Raw genomic sequence first — 17656 nt, forward strand, 5'->3', positions numbered from 1 at the left:
TCAGTTGACAGCCTTAAAAGGGAAAATGATTTTAGCATTCAGAGAGAGAATTCTCAGCTCGACTTTGGACAACCAGTGTCTCCTGGGAACTCATCAAGGACCTTCACTGGAGTCCCTGGTTTGCAGTCTGCCCTGCAGAATTTGGATTTGTACATCCCCACGAGTGCATAAGAGAATTTTATAAAACTCACCCTATTTACAGATATCTCCTTTTGGTTCTGTTTCCCTAGAGAACCCTGGCTAGTATACTTTCTCGAGCTCATTCGAATAAAGCTACATGATCCTTGAACTGCAGAGCATTTATAGTCTCCTTTTGGTGCTCCTTACCAGGTTTCTCACGGACCTCATCCTATTTCTCATCTCTCTTTCTCTCAAAATCTGTTTCTTTCTGTGAATCTGCTCTGCTTTCTTCTCTCCACTGACTAGCATCCTCTGCTTCCTCATGGCTCGTCACAGCTTCCCCAGCCTCTCTTGCTACTACATGACCTTTTGATAAACTATGACCCATTGATAACTACCTTGTATTCTCCATGTTTCCCAATTCACATTCCCAAGAGATGATTGTTTTCATTTGTCTTTTCAAGCCCGGTCACGTCCTATCACTTGAGAATTGGCTGCCTTTTGTTCAGGTGCCCATCCTTGGTCCAATCTACTGTGGCTAAGAAGCTCCTTCTTACCATACGCAATACGGCCACCCAGAAATCAGGGGCTACAAGTAGGGTGGTTTCCTTTAGAAGGAGTGTGGGTAGACAGGCACTGATTAATATCACATATACACTATTTCACTCTGTCACTGGTATTTCCCAGCTGAGCTCATCAATCTGACACCCAGAGGAGGAAGGTTTCTTCTCTGTGTTTGTCACTGTCCTTTACTTCTGGGATAGCGTCACCTAAATATAACTGGAGGTAGTAAGAACACTGGTTGGATTGCTGGGGAAATCTGGTGAGGTGCAAGGCTGTGCTCAGTCAGTGAAAGGAGGATGCTAATATTCATCCTTCTGCAGTTCCTAAGAAACCCATTCTTGCCCCAGATACTTATCAGAACGGATTAATCTAAGTGCTTACTTTGCCAACATCCCTATAAATCAATGTTTTTCTAAGTGGAGTTTGTTATGTGTACCCTCTTGCATTAAAATCAGCTGGGGTTGTTCATAAAAAATGCAGACTCCTAGTCCTAACTCCAGACCTATGATTCAGAAACTCAGGGAATGTGGTTCAGGAATCTGCATGTTTATAAACTCCCCAGCTGAATCTAATACACATCATGTTTGAGAAGCAGTACACTCTGCCACCCAGTGAACTTCATTAAATTTCAGTCTGTACTCTTCTGTCCCCTAGACTTCTTAAGAACACTTAGGACACTTGAGGTAGGGGACCTAGAATTTTTCTAGAACTTCCAGGCAGTCTGAGGTTCAACCGAGTATCTTTAGAGGCAGATATAAATAAGAATGATGGTCCACCACCATCCATTCTGACCAAAACCCAGGATTCAAACAGGGAGCACCCAAACTTTACCCCTGACTTGACATTTCCCTTGAGACGGCAAAGGGACTTACCTGGCTGCTATTGTGCAATAAATCAGTACAAATCTCCAGGCACCACCCTGGATAGAGGCCCTTCTGGCCCACTGCCCAAGTCACAGCTCAATGGGATAAGCCCAAAGCCCCAGGCGGGTAGAAAGCAGTGCATGTGGGGCTGTGCCCCTGCAGAATCACAATGGAGCCAGTGTTTGCATTAGAGCTAGACAATGACTCTGATTCAAGGACGGGATGCCAAGGCTGAAGGGTGCTCTGGATAAGGGGGAGGACCTGGGCCTCTTTCTTGGCTCAGTCTCTGCCTGGAAATGATTCCACTTTTGTTTTAATCCTATCTGCCTTTTTTCATATCTCTAGGAGCATGAATAAATGGCCAGACATTTCTTCCATTTGACTCAAGAATTTAGATCCTATACTACCCTAGCCTGTCCTTCCTATTTATGAACAAGATATGTGCATTCTCTGGATTCTGGAAAAAATGAAGTAATCTCCTCAACAAGGGGCCAGAACTGACACTCAGCCTCTCTTAGCGGTCAGTATTGAGCCCTGTCACTGTGCTTCACTGCAACGTTTCACAGATTTCTAGCTCTAGTGACTCCAAATATTTTAATTTCTACTCTAGGACAGAAACCACCATTTGATTTGTGGGCATTTAATAGATTATGTGCACCAAAGAGCATCCTCCTCTGAGCATCCCATTTTTAATAGTGTCCAAGAAGTCAAATTTAGAAATATGGTTCCTACATGACTTCCTACAGGGCTCTTTTGTGGTTCCTGCTTACTCACTCCTTAGAAAAACGACTATCCTCTCCTTTTCAACCTGAAACTGGGTGAATTTCATTCATGACGGAAGCCCTGACCTGAGTAGATCTTGCTCTCCAAGGTTGAGCAAAGAGAGAAAAATAACATGGGCCAATGAAAATCAACCCAAGAGAAGAGAAAAATGGCCCTATAGTCTAGAGTAAAAATGTACATTTTTTTCCCTCTGAAGTAGATTTTTTGTAGGAAATCAAAGCACTTTTAGGAAATATTTGACTTGTGTTTTTACTAAGCTATTTCTGAAATTATCCTACTAATTAGAAACAAGATTTATTGAAAATACAACAGGCCAAATTAGAAGTTACTTTACAGAATTTCAAATGCAATGCATAGAAATATATTAAATATGACATTATAGGAAAAGTATAATAAGAAGAGGATAAACAGGAGAAAATATACTAGAAAACAAAAGAAAAGAATAAGGATATGTAAATGAGAGATTAAAACAGTCAATGTAGAAAATGGACCATAGGCTCTCTCATATTCATACTACTGAAGATGGAAATCTAAATCAATAATAAATGAAAATACGTTTGAGCTTAAAAATAAAATCAACCTAAATCAGTGTGTGTTCAATATGTTTTATAAAAAATAATCAACGGCTTGCGAAAGTCCTGACAATTAAAACTCTTTTTCCAGCATAAAAAATTAGCTTAAAAGAAGAGGCTATTGACAAAAAAGGAAACAAAAGAATGTCCTTCCTCACACCTTCCCCTCACAACAATGAATGCCAAAGGGTGATGAAGAAATGTCTATGGAGACAGGTTATTACCTATAAATGCAGGAAGTTGTTACATATGTGACACAATATCAGAAAGATATTCTCAGAACTTCAAAAACTAAGAAAATGTACATCTAATTGACTCTTCCTGAAAGTTCCCTGAGAGTGTCCTCCAGAACGTCCTGAGATGAGTACAAAATAAGGTCTTAGGACACGAGTAGGAAGAAACTGGAAATGAGCACTAAAACCAGTTTCATATACACCCATGTATACATACATATAATTATTATAAATGTGGTTATAAAGATTTGAATATAAAAAACTGTTATGAATAATTATATTTTAAGTTCTTCAGTTAAAATTACTGGAAATGGGGAAAAGTAGTTGAGGAAGTAAGAACATTTAATTCCTTATTCCATATAAAGAGGAGTAAAAAGTTAATGTTTATTTTTAAATAAAACAATAAATATGCTCTTCTGGTTGTCTGCTTTTAACTTGCTGTCCTGCTTTATCACTGCAGAGGAGCAAGGGCTGTTTTTCCTAGAATCCCCTTCCCCAGAAGGATTAAGCAGGATAATTAGCATCTAAAAATGTTTATAGAAGTAGTTTATAAATATATTCTCATTATAAAAAGTTCAAACAATGTGGAATTAAATAGAGGTAAAGGCAAGCACTACTAACATTTTGGTGTGAATCCTTTTAGTCTATCATCTAGCTAGCTAGTGAGCTAACAGTCTATCATCTATTTATCTGTCTACCTACCTATCATCTATGTACCTCTACTGTATTGTATGGATTCTAAGATTCATCTGCTGTAATAAGTCCCATTATTTTCTGTGCCTTTAAGAAAGGAAAAACACAGTTAAATTATGACATGCCAGCAATTGTGATAAGCATCCCAATTTCAGAGATTAAAATGCAAGGGAAAAATGAATCTTAGAGTGGACATTCTTTATTTTTAATATATTTATTTTTATAAGAATTGACTTATTTTATGTAAATATTTTCTATCATATCACCTGCCTTCTTTCCTCCCTCCCTTCCTCCCTCCCTTCCATTCTTTTTTTCTTTTGTGATTTTTTTTCCTTCTCATGATATAGCTTGGAAAGTTTTTTCATTTTGGTTCACAGTGATCTACCCCATTGAAAAATGCCACGTAGTACTTCATAATTTAAATGTACTATCATTATCATTTATTTATTCCTTCCTCTAAATGTTAAAAATATTTGTTATTTTAATTTTTTTCCAACTACAAGCAAAGCTGCAATGAACATTTATATATAGTACATTTCTTATAGAACATTTGTGTGCACATTTTTCTAGAATAGACAATTAGACATTGTAATGTAATATGTCAACTTGGCTAGGTTATGGTGTCCAGTTGTTTGGACAAGCAAGAACCGACCTGATTACTTTTAATCAGTCAGTTGATTGCCTCTATGGCTGATTACATCTACAACTCACCAAAGAAATTGCCTTCTGTTGGAGATTTGGACCCGAAGGGTATCGGGAATGGAAGAAAGAGAGAAAGAAAGTGAAACAAAGAGAAAGAGAGAGAGTTGGGATCAGGGAGTCTGCGAGTAATGACTCCTCAGACAACTTTATTTTCTACATGTGGCATTATATATACTCAGACTATCGCGATAACAAGCAGTGTAACTACACATTAACAATACTCATAACTTAGAGAACTTATTTGAGTACAAAGATTCAGTATTCCTTTCAAACTACAAAGTGTGTTCGCTCGTATTTCTCCCTGCCCTGGACAGCTCTATCCTGTTGACTTGAAAGGTTTAATTGCTGCATTCCTATGTTAAAAGTATAGCCATGGAAACAGCACATCTCTCTTTGCAAGACCACTATGCCTCAGTTTCCAACACCTTCAACAGTGAGAGAATCTTCTTATCCACTCAGTTGGAAGTCTTAAAGGGAGTACTGAGAATTTCAGCAGTCAGAAAGAATTTCTAGTTCTACTTCAGCCAGCCAGCTTCTCCTGGGGAATCATCGTCACCTTCATCAGAGTTCCCAATGTGCAGGTTCTCCTTCGGAATTCAGCATCACCATTGCATTTTCAACTTGCAGTCTGCCCTACAGAATTAGGACTTGCCACTTCCCAAGGTCACATGAGCCAATTTCTATAATAAATATCTTAATATTTATATTAAGATATATATCCCGTCAGTTCTGTTTTTCTGGACAATCCTAATACAGACATAGAAAGGCTTTCTCAAGGGTACACCTCTTTAAAATTTTGGTACATACTGTGCTTATGTCCTTCACCAAGGCCATCCAATTTACATTCCCACCAAAACCCACTTCCTCACCAAAATGGAGATTGCTATTATTTACATTTTTGCTTTATATTTCTTCTTCTGTGCATTGCCTTTTTATGTCCTTTCCCATATTTCTATAGAAAAATTTTCTCTTTTTCTTATTGATTTGTACATCTCCTTAGAGTTCTGGATAATAAACTTTTTCTACCATGCACCTTATAAATATCCCCCCTTGTCCTTCTTCTGTTTCTATTTTCCCTTTCTTATGGTGAATTTAGTCATGTGGGGTTTTAAAATATATACATAATTAATTATGTCAGTCTTTTCCTTCATAGATATTAAGTTTTGAGTTCTGATTTCAAAATATTTCTTAATTTCAGATTATTTAAAGTGTTCTCCACACTCTCCTATATTTACTCACAATTAAGAAATGTACTATCTCACTTAAAAGGTCCAGAAGTAAGGTGCACTAAGATATGGTATGATTAGTGGACCAGTGAGGTTATCCTGTACTTCAGTTTTTGCAGCCCTCATGCATGAAGTTATCCATGCAGACTTCATAGTAAATCCAGAGGAATAAAAGGGCCTATATTTTCCTATATCTCAATCTTAGAAGCAAGAAAAGCTTCCCCCAAAGTTCCAACACACCTCCCCTCATGCCTTATTGGCTTAGTTACTATGCAGGGAAATGGAATTACCATGATTATCTTAGATTAATCATTTCAGGTGAATAGATGTTGGGGGTGGGTTGTCAAACACAGTGATTACTGCAAATACTTTAAACTTTATGTCTCTTTACTTGAAATGTATTTGTGTATGGTGATAGGGCTCTACCTTTATTTTTCTAACAAATATCTATTCTACTACTACTTGTTGACTAGATGGTTGTTTGGTTACTGATTTGAAGCGCTACCTTTACCAAACACACACACTACGTTTACCAGACACACACACACACACACACATACACATGTGTGGGGTCTCCGGACTCTTTTAGGTCTCCATATGTCTATTTCTGCACCAATGTCATTAACTCAATTGTGTTTTGCATCTCCATAGTGTGGTAAGAGAGCCCCACTCACATTCATTCATTATTTTTACACAAAATTTTTGTTATTCTCACATAATTTCTTTTGAGATGAATTTTCAGATGAGCTTTACAAGTAAAAGAATAATATGCCATAATTTTGAATAGGATTCCATGAAATATCTATTATTTTGGCATAGAATCGCCATCTTCAAAATACTAGCCTTCCAATCCAGAATTATGCAAGCCAATGTTTATATCTCTCAGAAATTTTCAAAGTTTTCTTCATTTTAGGTCATACACATTTGTTATTAGGTTTATTACTGGTAATTCATAGTGTTTGAAGCTACTGTGAGCAGAGGAAAACTGTCTGGCAGGAGAGGTGGGGAAAAATAAAGCCGATTTCTCTTTGTACCCTATTAAGCCCATGCTATTCAATAAAGGTTTAATTATAAACTTATTCTCCAAAATGGTCATACCAATGCACATTCCTATCAATAGAATTCCTGTTTTCCCATATTCTTGCCATCACTTTCAATTCTAAAATCTTTGCCACACTAAAGAGTGAAAATTTGTAACCCTTGTTTACATTTGCATTACCCCAGTTACTAGTGAGAGTATCTTTTCATACATTAATATTCCATTCAGGTTTTCTCTTTCTGTGTATCTTTGTATCTTTTCCTACTTTTCTATTGGGTGGCTGCCTTTTTCTTATTAACTTGTAGACCTTGTTTATATATTCTAGATACAAATACTTTGTAAGTTATATATGTGCAAATATTTCTCCCATCCTATGATTTATCTTTTCATATTTTAAAATTGATGTCTTTTGATGTGCCAAAGTTTCTATTTTTACTGTAGTCATATTTATAAATCTTTTCCTTGTGCTATGCCCTGTTTAAGAACTTCCTCCCTACCCCAAGGACATAAAGATTGTATCATATATTTTCTTTTAATAGGTTTAAAGGTGTGTGTTTTACATTTGGTTCTTGAATCTTTCTAAAATTTATTTTGAGTATAGGGTGAAGTAGGAATCTAATTCTTTTATTTTATTTTATTTTATTTTATTATTTTATTTTGCACATAGAAATCCAGTAGTCCCAACACTGTTGACAGACTCTGCCCTTTCTGTATTTGTTATATTACCTCTGTCATATATCGGTTTCCCTTCAATGTGTATTTCAGTTTCCAGACTCTCTGCTCTGTTCCACCAATCTAACATTCTCTTCCTGCATTGAGAGGCAACTCTCCTCATAATCCCAGAACAGCGGTGGTTGTGGTGTGTGTGTGTATTTGGTGGGGGCTTAGGGGAATGAAGGGATTTGTGCTTTGAGGGTTGGTCCTGAGGTAGAGTTTTAGGTCTGAAAGATATTCTTGCTCCTCAACAGCCTGGCCCCCCTTTTTTTTTAGGCGGTCTCTGATAGAGGCTATGTGTGCCAAGAACTGGGAAGCAAAACAACAGTCCTACCCAGCAAGCTCTAGGAAGTACTCAGTGGCTCCAACGCTTCAGGAATGCTGCCACTCCAGGACTATAAAAACAGTAGTGGGCAACGTCTAGATTTCTTCAGGGAAATGATGTGAGGAAGTCATTCTCTTGATGCTTTGTACTCAAGTGTAATTACTGTTTCCTAGCATTGGTCCAAACAAGCAAGGTTTGAGAGTAATTGAGGATGTGCTCCTCATACTATGACATATGTTTATGGATGGTGATATAGTGTGTCCTTTTGTCCCTCTGCTTTCAGCTTTTCTTTATTTTCTAAATTTTCTGTCGTGAGCATCTATTGCTTTTATTTATATATCTATTAGGAGTGTGCTCAGCTGCAATAATAGAAAACCTGAGTAACAGTGGCTTAACCAAATAGAAATTTGTCTCAAGAAGAGGGACTCTTTGGCTAGACACAAGGCTGTGGCAGAGCTACAACGCTATCGTGGACCCATGCTCTTTTTGTCTTTCTGCTCTGTCATCCATAGATATCAGCCTCCATCCTCAGGCTTGTAACCTCATTGTCCCAAGATGGCTGCTGCTCCTCCCAGCCTCATGCCCAGGTTAAAAGAAGGAAGAAAATGGGAAAGGAATACAGAAGTAGTGACACTGTGATGAAGAAAGCGGCTTTCAGAATCTTCTGCGTCTCACTGGCCATGACTCTCTCTAGTTAGCAGTGAGTCTAGGAAGGTAAGAAGTTCTATAAGGATACATTGTTGCCTGAAGAGATCTAAAGCAGGGGTGAGCAAACAACCACCAGCAAGCCAAATCTGGTTTGCTGCCTATTTCTGTAATTAAATTTTATTGAAACACAGCCATACTCATTTATTTATGTGTTGTTCATGACTGCTTTTGCTAGAACAGAAGAGTTGAGTCAGTGTGACTGAGATTGTATAGCCTACTAAGCCAAAAGAATTTATCTTGCCCTTTACAGAAGTTTGTTGACCCACAATCCAAGGGAGAAGGGTAAAAAGGATGGATATTAGAAGGCAACTAGTAAGTAAGGAAAGAAGAAAAGGATCTACTATTATGTAGGCAGCCAATGACCCTTGAGAGATGACTTTCACCCTGGGCAGGGCAAGTTGTCCAAAGGTACACATCTCATGAAGAACAAGACAGATTTTTACAAATGAAAAACCAAAATCTAAATTAGAAAGGAATTGTCAAGAGCTGACACATTTATACACAGTTTCCAGGTCCATGCTTATGTCTAAAGGGCAATTGTTTAATCCTCCAACCCTGTTGTTTTCTCATAATTTTCTGCTCATTAGGACAGACAAGAAATTTCCTCAGGTTTCATAGGTCTCTTCTTGGGTTCTTTAGGAGGAAAGTGGTAAACTAAGAAGGCTGAGTGCAGTAATCTCTGTCCTCTGTCCTCACCAGGCAATGAAAAGGAAACATGACACTGCCTTGCAAGTTACACCAAGAGGAAATAGTTCTCCCTGTAGCTGAATGAGTATGTGGTAGTGGCTGAAAAAGAGAACACAGGATCCTTTGGGATGTGTTCTCTGAGCTTTTGTACAAGTCCCAGTGGCCACTGGTATTTTAGCTCAGGTTCCCTTTTAACAGTCTTGTTGTAAGAACTGGTCATTTTCACCTTGTGGCAGTTTGAAATTATTTATGAACCCCAAAAAGTAAGGATTATGTTTGTAAACTGGTCTGTTCCTCTGAGTATGATACCCTTTGATTGTACTAGATTCAGCTGAGATGTCTTTGATGAAATTATGTTACGATTAGGGCTTTGACCACATCAATAGGGTGTAACTCAGGTTAAGTCCCCACCCCCTCAGTGGGTATGTAAATGGAGTCACTCAAGAAGACAGAGGAAGATACACATGGGAAAAGAGAGAGCACTCCATAGAGGAAGGGGAGTCAACTTTGATCCTCCAGCCCCAGGGAGAGATGAACCATTTCCCTGGTAGTTACATGCAAAGAGCACAAAGCAGCTAAGTAGCTAAGGCCTGAGACCAGGCAGAGACTGTCTGCCATGTTGTTCCAACACGTGGCAACTGGCTTTGGTGAGAAACCAACCTTGAGTTGGACTCTTTTGGGCCTTGCTCTTTTACCCCAAATAAATGCCCTTTATAAAAATCAAGGGAAGTGGACATGGCTCAACTGATACAGCATTTGCCTACCATATGGGAGGTCTAGGATTCAAACCCAGGGCCTTCTGGCCCATGTAGTGAGCTGGCCCACACGCAGTGCTGCCATGTGCAAGGAGTGCCATGCCACGCAGGGGTGTCCCCCGCATAGGGAAGCCCCACATGCAAAGAGTGCATCCTGCATTTAGCCGCCCTGCGCAAAAAAAGTGCAGCTCACCCAGGAGTGGCGCTGCACACATGGAGAGCTGATGCAGCAAGATGACGCAATGAAAAGAGACACAGATTCCCAGTGCTACTGAGAATGCAAGCAGACACAGAAGAATACACAGCAAATGGACATAGAAAGCAGACAATGGGGGTGGGAGAAATAAATAAATAAATGTCAACAGATTTTTGGTACTTTGTATCAACACTCCTTAGGCCAACTAATACACACCTTACCTTGCCTTGACTATGAAAAAATCAGCGCAAGTAACTGGTAAATGAATGGTGCAAATCTTCCTTGATCCTAAATAACAAAAAAGAAATCTATCTCTGAAACAAAGATTAATTCTCATGATAGTCTGTGGTTGGTCTTGACCCAGTGATGAATGAGATGTAATATGAGATTGGGGCAATCTACCTCTAGGCTGCCAGGGTTCAGGGTTTTCCTGCAGTGACTGTCCATCATGGCAGTGCTTCACAAATTACATTCCAGATGTCTCAGCTAGTGTGTTGAGACTGAGGCCAGCCATAGGTCCATGGCCTGTCATGAATCCACTTCACTTCGTGGCTGCCAGAGGGAACATTCTCAAATGCAAATCTAGTGTGGGATGTGGGTGCGTTTCTTCTAGTGAAAGAACTGTGATCAATCCATGGTCACTGCCTACAGCACTTAAATGGAGATGGCCTGAGTCTGCATTTGGGCTCAGTGCCAGTGACTAGAAAGCTCTGCCTGGGCACAGAAAGGACACATGGTGTTACAAATGCTAGGTGTGATGGTTAGGCTAATGTGTCAACTTGGCCAGGTAATTGTGCCCAGTTGTTTGGTCAAGCAAGCACTGGGCTAATTGTTAATACAAGGACATTTATGGGCGTTAGTCATCAGTGAGTTTACTGCATAGATGACTGATTATATCTGCATCAACCAGGGAGATTGCCGTCTGCAGTGAGAAACACTTTATCCAATCAGTTGAATGCCTTAAAAGGGGAAGTGATTTCAGCTTTCAGAGGGAGTTTCCCAGCCCATCTTTGGACAGGCAACGTTTCCCAGAAACTCATCAAGGACTTTCACTGTACTTTCATTGGAAGCCTGGTTTGCAGCCTGCCTGCAGAACCTACACTTGTGCATCCACATGGTCACATGAGAGACTCTTGTAAAACCTCATTCTATTTACAGATAATCTCCTGTTGATTCTGTTTCCCTAGAGAACCCTGACTAATACACCCGATCTTCACCATGTTTGGCTATAGCATAAGGTTCCTACCAACCTCTCACGTCCTCCAGATTTACCAAGGCCTCATTCAAGGTCAGCTCCACCTTAACCTACCCTGTCACACTTTTCCTGATTTATCCAGGCTTCCATCTCTGTAGTTAGTAGCCCCTAATATTTATTTCAGCAACCCCACACCGATGTATTTATCTGTTTTGCCTTTCTGGTTTCCTTACCAAACTGTACGTTTCTAAGGGAAGCTATGTAAGGTCTGTGATGCCAGCACAGTTATTGACAAATAGTAAACACTGAATAAGGTTTTATTTTCTTTGCCCAAATTCCCTTCCCAGGCAAATGGAGACTGTGGGCGTTTTACTTTATTGCAGCAATCCAGAGGACAGAAGCTGAGAATGAAATAGCAGTAACTGACTGGAGAGATGTTTTAGGAGGTAGAAGCTATAGGAACTAGTATGTCTTAGGAAATGAGAGTTGAACAAGAAGGGGGCGCTCTAGCTGAGTCTGGCCTGGGTAACTACATAGAAAGTGGTGCCTTGCTTTAAGGTTGGACTCTTGAAGGAGAAGGTATGTGGAGAAAGATGGCAGGTTGATTCTTGGTGTGTTTTTTGCCATCAACTTTCTCTGGCTGTTAGAGTGAGATGGGATTTGCTCTATCCTCTACAAAATAATGAGCAGCTTTTTACCAAATTTTAAATCCATCATCTAGTATCCATTGTTGCTGATGAGAAACCTTATGCTCGTCTGATTTTTATCAAAACAGTATCTAAATCTTTTATTTCTTAAGAAGTTTTTATATTATTTCTAGGTATACATCTTTGTTTTCCATCTTGTTCAGAGCTCACAGCTCACGTCTTCTGTCGACTTTAGAAAATGTTCTCGTACTATCACTTTAGTTCTTTCTCCATTGGTTTTTTTTTAAAGATTTATTTATTTATTTATTTCTCTCCCCTTTCCCCCACCCCAATTGTCTGTTCTCTGTGTCTATTTGTTGCATCTTCTTTGTCCGCTTTTGTTGTCATCAGCGGCACGGGAATCTGTGTTTCTCCTTGTTGCATCATCTTGTTGTGTCAGCTCTCCGTGTGTGCAGCACCATTCCTGGGCAGACTGCATTTTCTTTTGCGCTGGGCGGCTCTCCATACAGGGTGCACTCCTTGAGCGTGGGGCTCCCCTATGCAGGGGGACACCCCTGCATGGCACAGCACTCCTTGCATGCATCAGCACTGCGCATGGGCCAGCTCCACACGGGTCAAGGAGGCCCGGAGTTTGAACCGTGGACCTCCCATGTGGTAGACAGACTCCCTAACCACTGGGCCAAGTCCACTGCCCCTTCTCCCTTGGTTTTACTCTCTTTCTTTGAGGGACTATTCATTGGACATTGGGCCATCTGGACTGATTCTCTCTGACTGTTGTGTTTACATTCATATTAAAAGATTGTCTAGACTTCAACTTCCAAGCTTTTTCTGAAATTTCTTTTCCATTTGCAAAATCTCTCTTTGGTTGTTCTTTCTCATAACCTTTTAAAATTATTTTATGGATGTAATATCTTAATGTCAAATTATTTTTCTGAAGACACTAATTAGAGTTTTCTTCTCAAAATAAGTTTTCTATTTTCTGAAGTTGTGTTTCCTTTGAAGTAAGTTTATTTGCAAACTTTGGCCTTTCTTTTTCACGTTAGGTTCTTCAAATGTCTGGCTGCACCATTCAGGGTCCTCGCAGGAAACTGAAGACAAACTCAAACTGAAGACAAATTGAGGAGAGTTTAGTAAAGATATTATTTACAAAGGTGCAAGAAAGGTGTAGGAAAACCAACAAAGGATAATACAGTATCTCGGGGGTAGCATCTGCTAGAAGCCATTGCCTCTCCTAGGCTGGAAAGCCTAAGAGCAGGGAGTTGATACAGGAAGGCATAGAAGGTAGCTATATAGAGAGAGCTATTTGACAGGACTGTGCCTTCCTTAGAGGGATATAGTCAACACACAACAGTTCAGAAGGGAGGAGCCAGGGAAATATATACCCTGGCCTCACTCTTCTCCCTTCCTCTCATTTCCCACCAGTACTTCCCATCAATAATACCCAACAGGAAGCCTGATGGCAAGAAAGCCTATTGATGCAATCCACACAGGCTGGCCTCCACATGAAGAGCAGGGAGAAGGGTGGAAAGTGGTTTTAAAGGGGAGACTGAAGATAACTAGCATGGCAGTGATCCCTAGTTATGTTTGCATTTAAGGACAAAACAATAGAAGACAATTGAGCACTCTGGGGGTACACAGGTGCGACTTATGAGTAACTTTTACTTTAGGGCAGAAAACCTATTATTACACTGAGGAAGCCCAAAATTGTAGAATGTGGAGAACATTACTAGGAGGTACCAAATTTTCCCACTAACTGCCCTGTCTCTTCCTGGATAGATGGTTCACATTTTCTTTCCTTGTTATATGTTTAATAGATTGTTTTCTTCTAGTATAAAGAGTTGCTGTTGAAAATTATGGTAAACTTAGCTTTCTTATATGGCTAAATAATTTTTTAAGTCCATTAGATTTACTAGAACATATCTTAGTGATGTTTATAATAAGCTGATATTCTCAGGTCATGATGTGCTTTTCAACATACTATTTCAAAGCTTTTACTTTCAAGAAAATTGTATTGAATCACAGGTTTTAGTATTTTATTCTGTACCATTGCTTTGGTTTTCTTATTCAGGGACTCCTTTACCTGTGTGTTAAATCTTCTTTGCCTATCTTCACATATTTTCCCCTTTCTCTCCAATTCTTTTTATCTTTTTCTTTATTTCACTTTGATTTTTAAAAAATTGTCTGTTGTGATTATTCTCCCTTGTGTTCCTTGTAGATTTCTCTTCATTTCTAAGAGTATTTTTTTCTTTTATTTCTAATTGTTTCCTGAGTTTTGTCATCTTGCTTTTGAATTTTTAAAAATTCTAATTATGTTTTCTTTTTCTTATGTCTTGTATGATATTCTTAGTGTCTTTTATCTAATTTTGACATAGAAAGTTATAGTTTTGGCCTGTTCTGTGGACACATCTGTCTGGCATTCCTTCCTTGTCTGCTGGGATAAGCTCTTGGCTATTCTTTTTTTTTCCTCATAATTAACTTCATATTAGATTTGACTTCAATATTTTACATTTGCTTATCTATATATGAAATTAATTTTCCTGGACTTTTAGAAGTGGTCATGATTCAGGATAGATTTTTTTTTCAAGTTCACAGCATTCACTCGTTTGATGGTCTCATATTGTGAACAGGAGCGCAAATCCAAATATAGAAAAATTATTCATTGCATTAAAGACAAATTGCTACTCCCTCCATGAAAGAGACAAATGCAACCAATTGCTCCCAAGGTACAGTGCCTTATTAGGAGTTCAGAATTGGTTACTGCTGCTGGCCAGCAAGATCTATTTTACATCAGCTTAACAGTGGCCTACCTGGAACATACCATCCCCCTCTAGACCATATTCCAAGTACCCAGAACCTTGGAACTCCCTGGCCTCTGACCCTGAGCCCACTTCTGGACTTGTGCACACTGTGGCCTGGGTCCCTCCTCCTGAGAGTGGCCCAGATGGTGTACATGCCCCTGGGCCTGAGGGACAGCTGCTTGGAGGGAGGATTTAGATGGAGATTAGACTGCCGGCCGTGATGTCTACAACTCACGCAGTGCAGGATAGAGCTGGGGGAGAAGAGATGGGAGCAGCCTGCAGGCTGGGAGCCAGAGTCTAAGCTCCAGCGAACTCCCCTCTCCAAACAGTCTGGAATGGAACTCCTGGGAGTCTAAGAATTCTAAATTCAGACCTGGCCTTGTGGTCATTATCAAGACATATTTGTCTGAGTAGGAGGATAAAACAAGATTTATTTTTTGTTTCCCAGCTTGATGTATATAACTTTTAAATATGTGACTCTCCCTGGGTTTCTTTCCCTGGGTCCCCCAGTGATGCCTGAGCACAGAGGCATGGCACTGCCACTCTCCTTTCTATTCGCACTCAAAAGAGGGGACATCCACAAACAGCAGGAAAAACCAGAGCCCTCTAACAGTACCAGAGGCTTGCCAGGAACCTGGACTGGACAATCCAGAGCGGAGGCTGAGGTAACTCAGAGGGCCCTGCCTGGCTCTGGGCAGCAGCCCTGAGGGAAGGATGCTATCCAGAAAACCTCTCCAAGGTGAGGATGGGTCATGGTCAGAAAAGAGCACTTATGTTTGGCAGGAGTCTAATCTCTGGGCCCAGAAAGCTGTAGACGATCTGGAAGATTCTAGACGTGGACCTCAATTCTTTCAAGCCTTACCTGACAGCTCTGAAGGAAGGGGTGCAGGGTGGGGGTAGGACCAGGAGCCGGGAGCTAAGTCTGTGCCCAGGACCCTTTGGAGATTCAGCAGTGCTGAGTGCAGAGCTCACCCATGGCTCCGGAAGGCGTCAGAGGAGCAGCCCTGAGTGCTTGAAAAGGCCTCTGCGTTGGGGCTCTGACCGGCCTGGAGCGGCCACAAGTTAGCAGGATCGCCTTCAGGAAGGCTCACAAGCCCCTTGAGCTGATATCTGCAGCTCTTCAGGTTGCTGGCTCCTTTTTACTATGCAGGTCTCAGCTCAAGCATCAGCTTCTCAGGGGCCTTCTCTGACACCTCCAGCTAATGCCACAACCTGAAACCCGACCTGCACCTTTTTTAAAAGTCATCTTCACAGCACCTAATACACCTGAAATTATCTTGTTCATTTATTTGTTCCCTTACTTATTATCAGTTTCCCCACTTGTAGAATGTAACTTTTATAAGAGCAGGGAAGTTTCTCTGTCTTATTACTGTAGCCTCGTCCAATGCCTGGCAGCTAATGGACATAAATATTTGTTAAATGAATAAATGGATTTCTGTTGTACAGCCTTTCTTAAGCTTTCTTCCTGAAGTCTCTCTCCGCAAAAAGCCCACAGAAAGCCAGAAATATAAAATAATTGTTAATTCTAGAAAGTCAATGTATTAATTTTCTATTGCTGCATAACAAATTACTAGAAAGCAAGCAGTTTAAAACAACGCTATATTATCTCACTGTTTCCATGGGTCAAGAACCTGGTATGTTTTTGCTGAATCCTCTACTCAGGGTCTCCTAGGGGTAAAATCAAAGTGTCAGTCAACTGTGTCCTCAGCATGACTAGAGAAAGAAACGCTTCCAGATTTCCTCAGATTGTTAGCAAAACTCAGTTCTTTGCAGTTGTAGGACTGAGGTCCCTGTTGTCTTGCTAGCTGTTGACAGGAGACAACTCTCAGCTCCTGGAGACCACCCTCAGGTCCTTGCCATGTGGCCCTCTCCATGGCAGCAGTGGAGAAACTCCCTCATGTCAAATCCCTCTCACACTTCGAATCTCTCTTATTTCCTCTTCTGCAACCAGTCCAAGCAATCACTCTACTTCTAAGCAGGAGTTCTTAACCATTTTTGTTCTACAGACTCTCTGCCAGTCAGGTGAAAACCACAGACCCCTTATTAAGTCCATCCTATACTATGTATTATTTAATAAATATATCATACACTCATCAACATGTCTCAACAAGAATGGTTTTTTTAATTTAAATTCAAGCTCACAACCCCTTAAGAACCCCTCTTTTAAAGGATTCATGTGATTATGTCAGGCCCACCTAGATAATCATCCTATCTCAAGGTCAACAGTGCCATATAATAGGACCTAAACCTGGGAGAAAAATCCTTTATATTCACTGTTCTAGGGATTATGACTTTGCAGGGTACATATACCAGGGTGGGAAGTCTTAGGACATCTTAGAATTCTGTCTACCACGGTGAAGTTCATTTTTCTGTACATTTTGATTGTATTATTTATTTGTTTTGATAAAAATGAACATATCAGGAAGTGGATTTGGCTCACCTGATAGATTGTCCGCCTACCACATGGGAGGTCCAGAGTTCAAACCCAGGGCCTCCTGACCCATGTGATGAGCTGGCCCAAGTGCAGTGCTGATGTGCTCAAGGAGTGCTGTGCCGTGCAGGGATGTCCCCCATGTAGGGGAGCCCCATGCACAAGGAGTGCCCCCCTCAAGGAGAGCCGCCCCACACAAAAAATGTGCAGCCTGCCCAGGAGTGGCGCTGCACACATGGAGAGCTGATGCAGCCAGATGGTGCAACAAAAAAAGAGACACAGTTTTCCAGTGCCACTGACAAGAATACAAGCAGACACAGAACACACAGCAAATGGACACAGAGAACAGACAACTGGCAGGGGTGGGGGGAAAGGGAGAGAAGTAAATAAAATAAGTCTTTTAAA

At 40.4% G+C, this 17656-nt stretch overlaps 1 long non-coding RNA gene across 1 annotated transcript in view; it reads left to right on the forward strand.

The window, feature by feature from the left end:
• The window catches only part of LOC139439863 (uncharacterized), a 158225-nt gene extending 141312 nt beyond the window's left edge, over positions 1-16913 (forward strand). Inside the window, exons 3-4 of the long non-coding RNA XR_011649939.1 lie at positions 8347-8548; positions 13066-16913. This is a non-coding gene — a long non-coding RNA (uncharacterized lncRNA). The remainder of the gene's footprint in view (positions 1-8346; positions 8549-13065) is intronic.
• The last annotated feature ends 743 nt before the right edge of the window (positions 16914-17656 follow it).

The sequence above is a fragment of the Dasypus novemcinctus genome, chromosome 10, assembly GCF_030445035.2.
Source record: "Dasypus novemcinctus isolate mDasNov1 chromosome 10, mDasNov1.1.hap2, whole genome shotgun sequence".
NCBI lineage: Eukaryota > Metazoa > Chordata > Mammalia > Cingulata > Dasypodidae > Dasypus > Dasypus novemcinctus.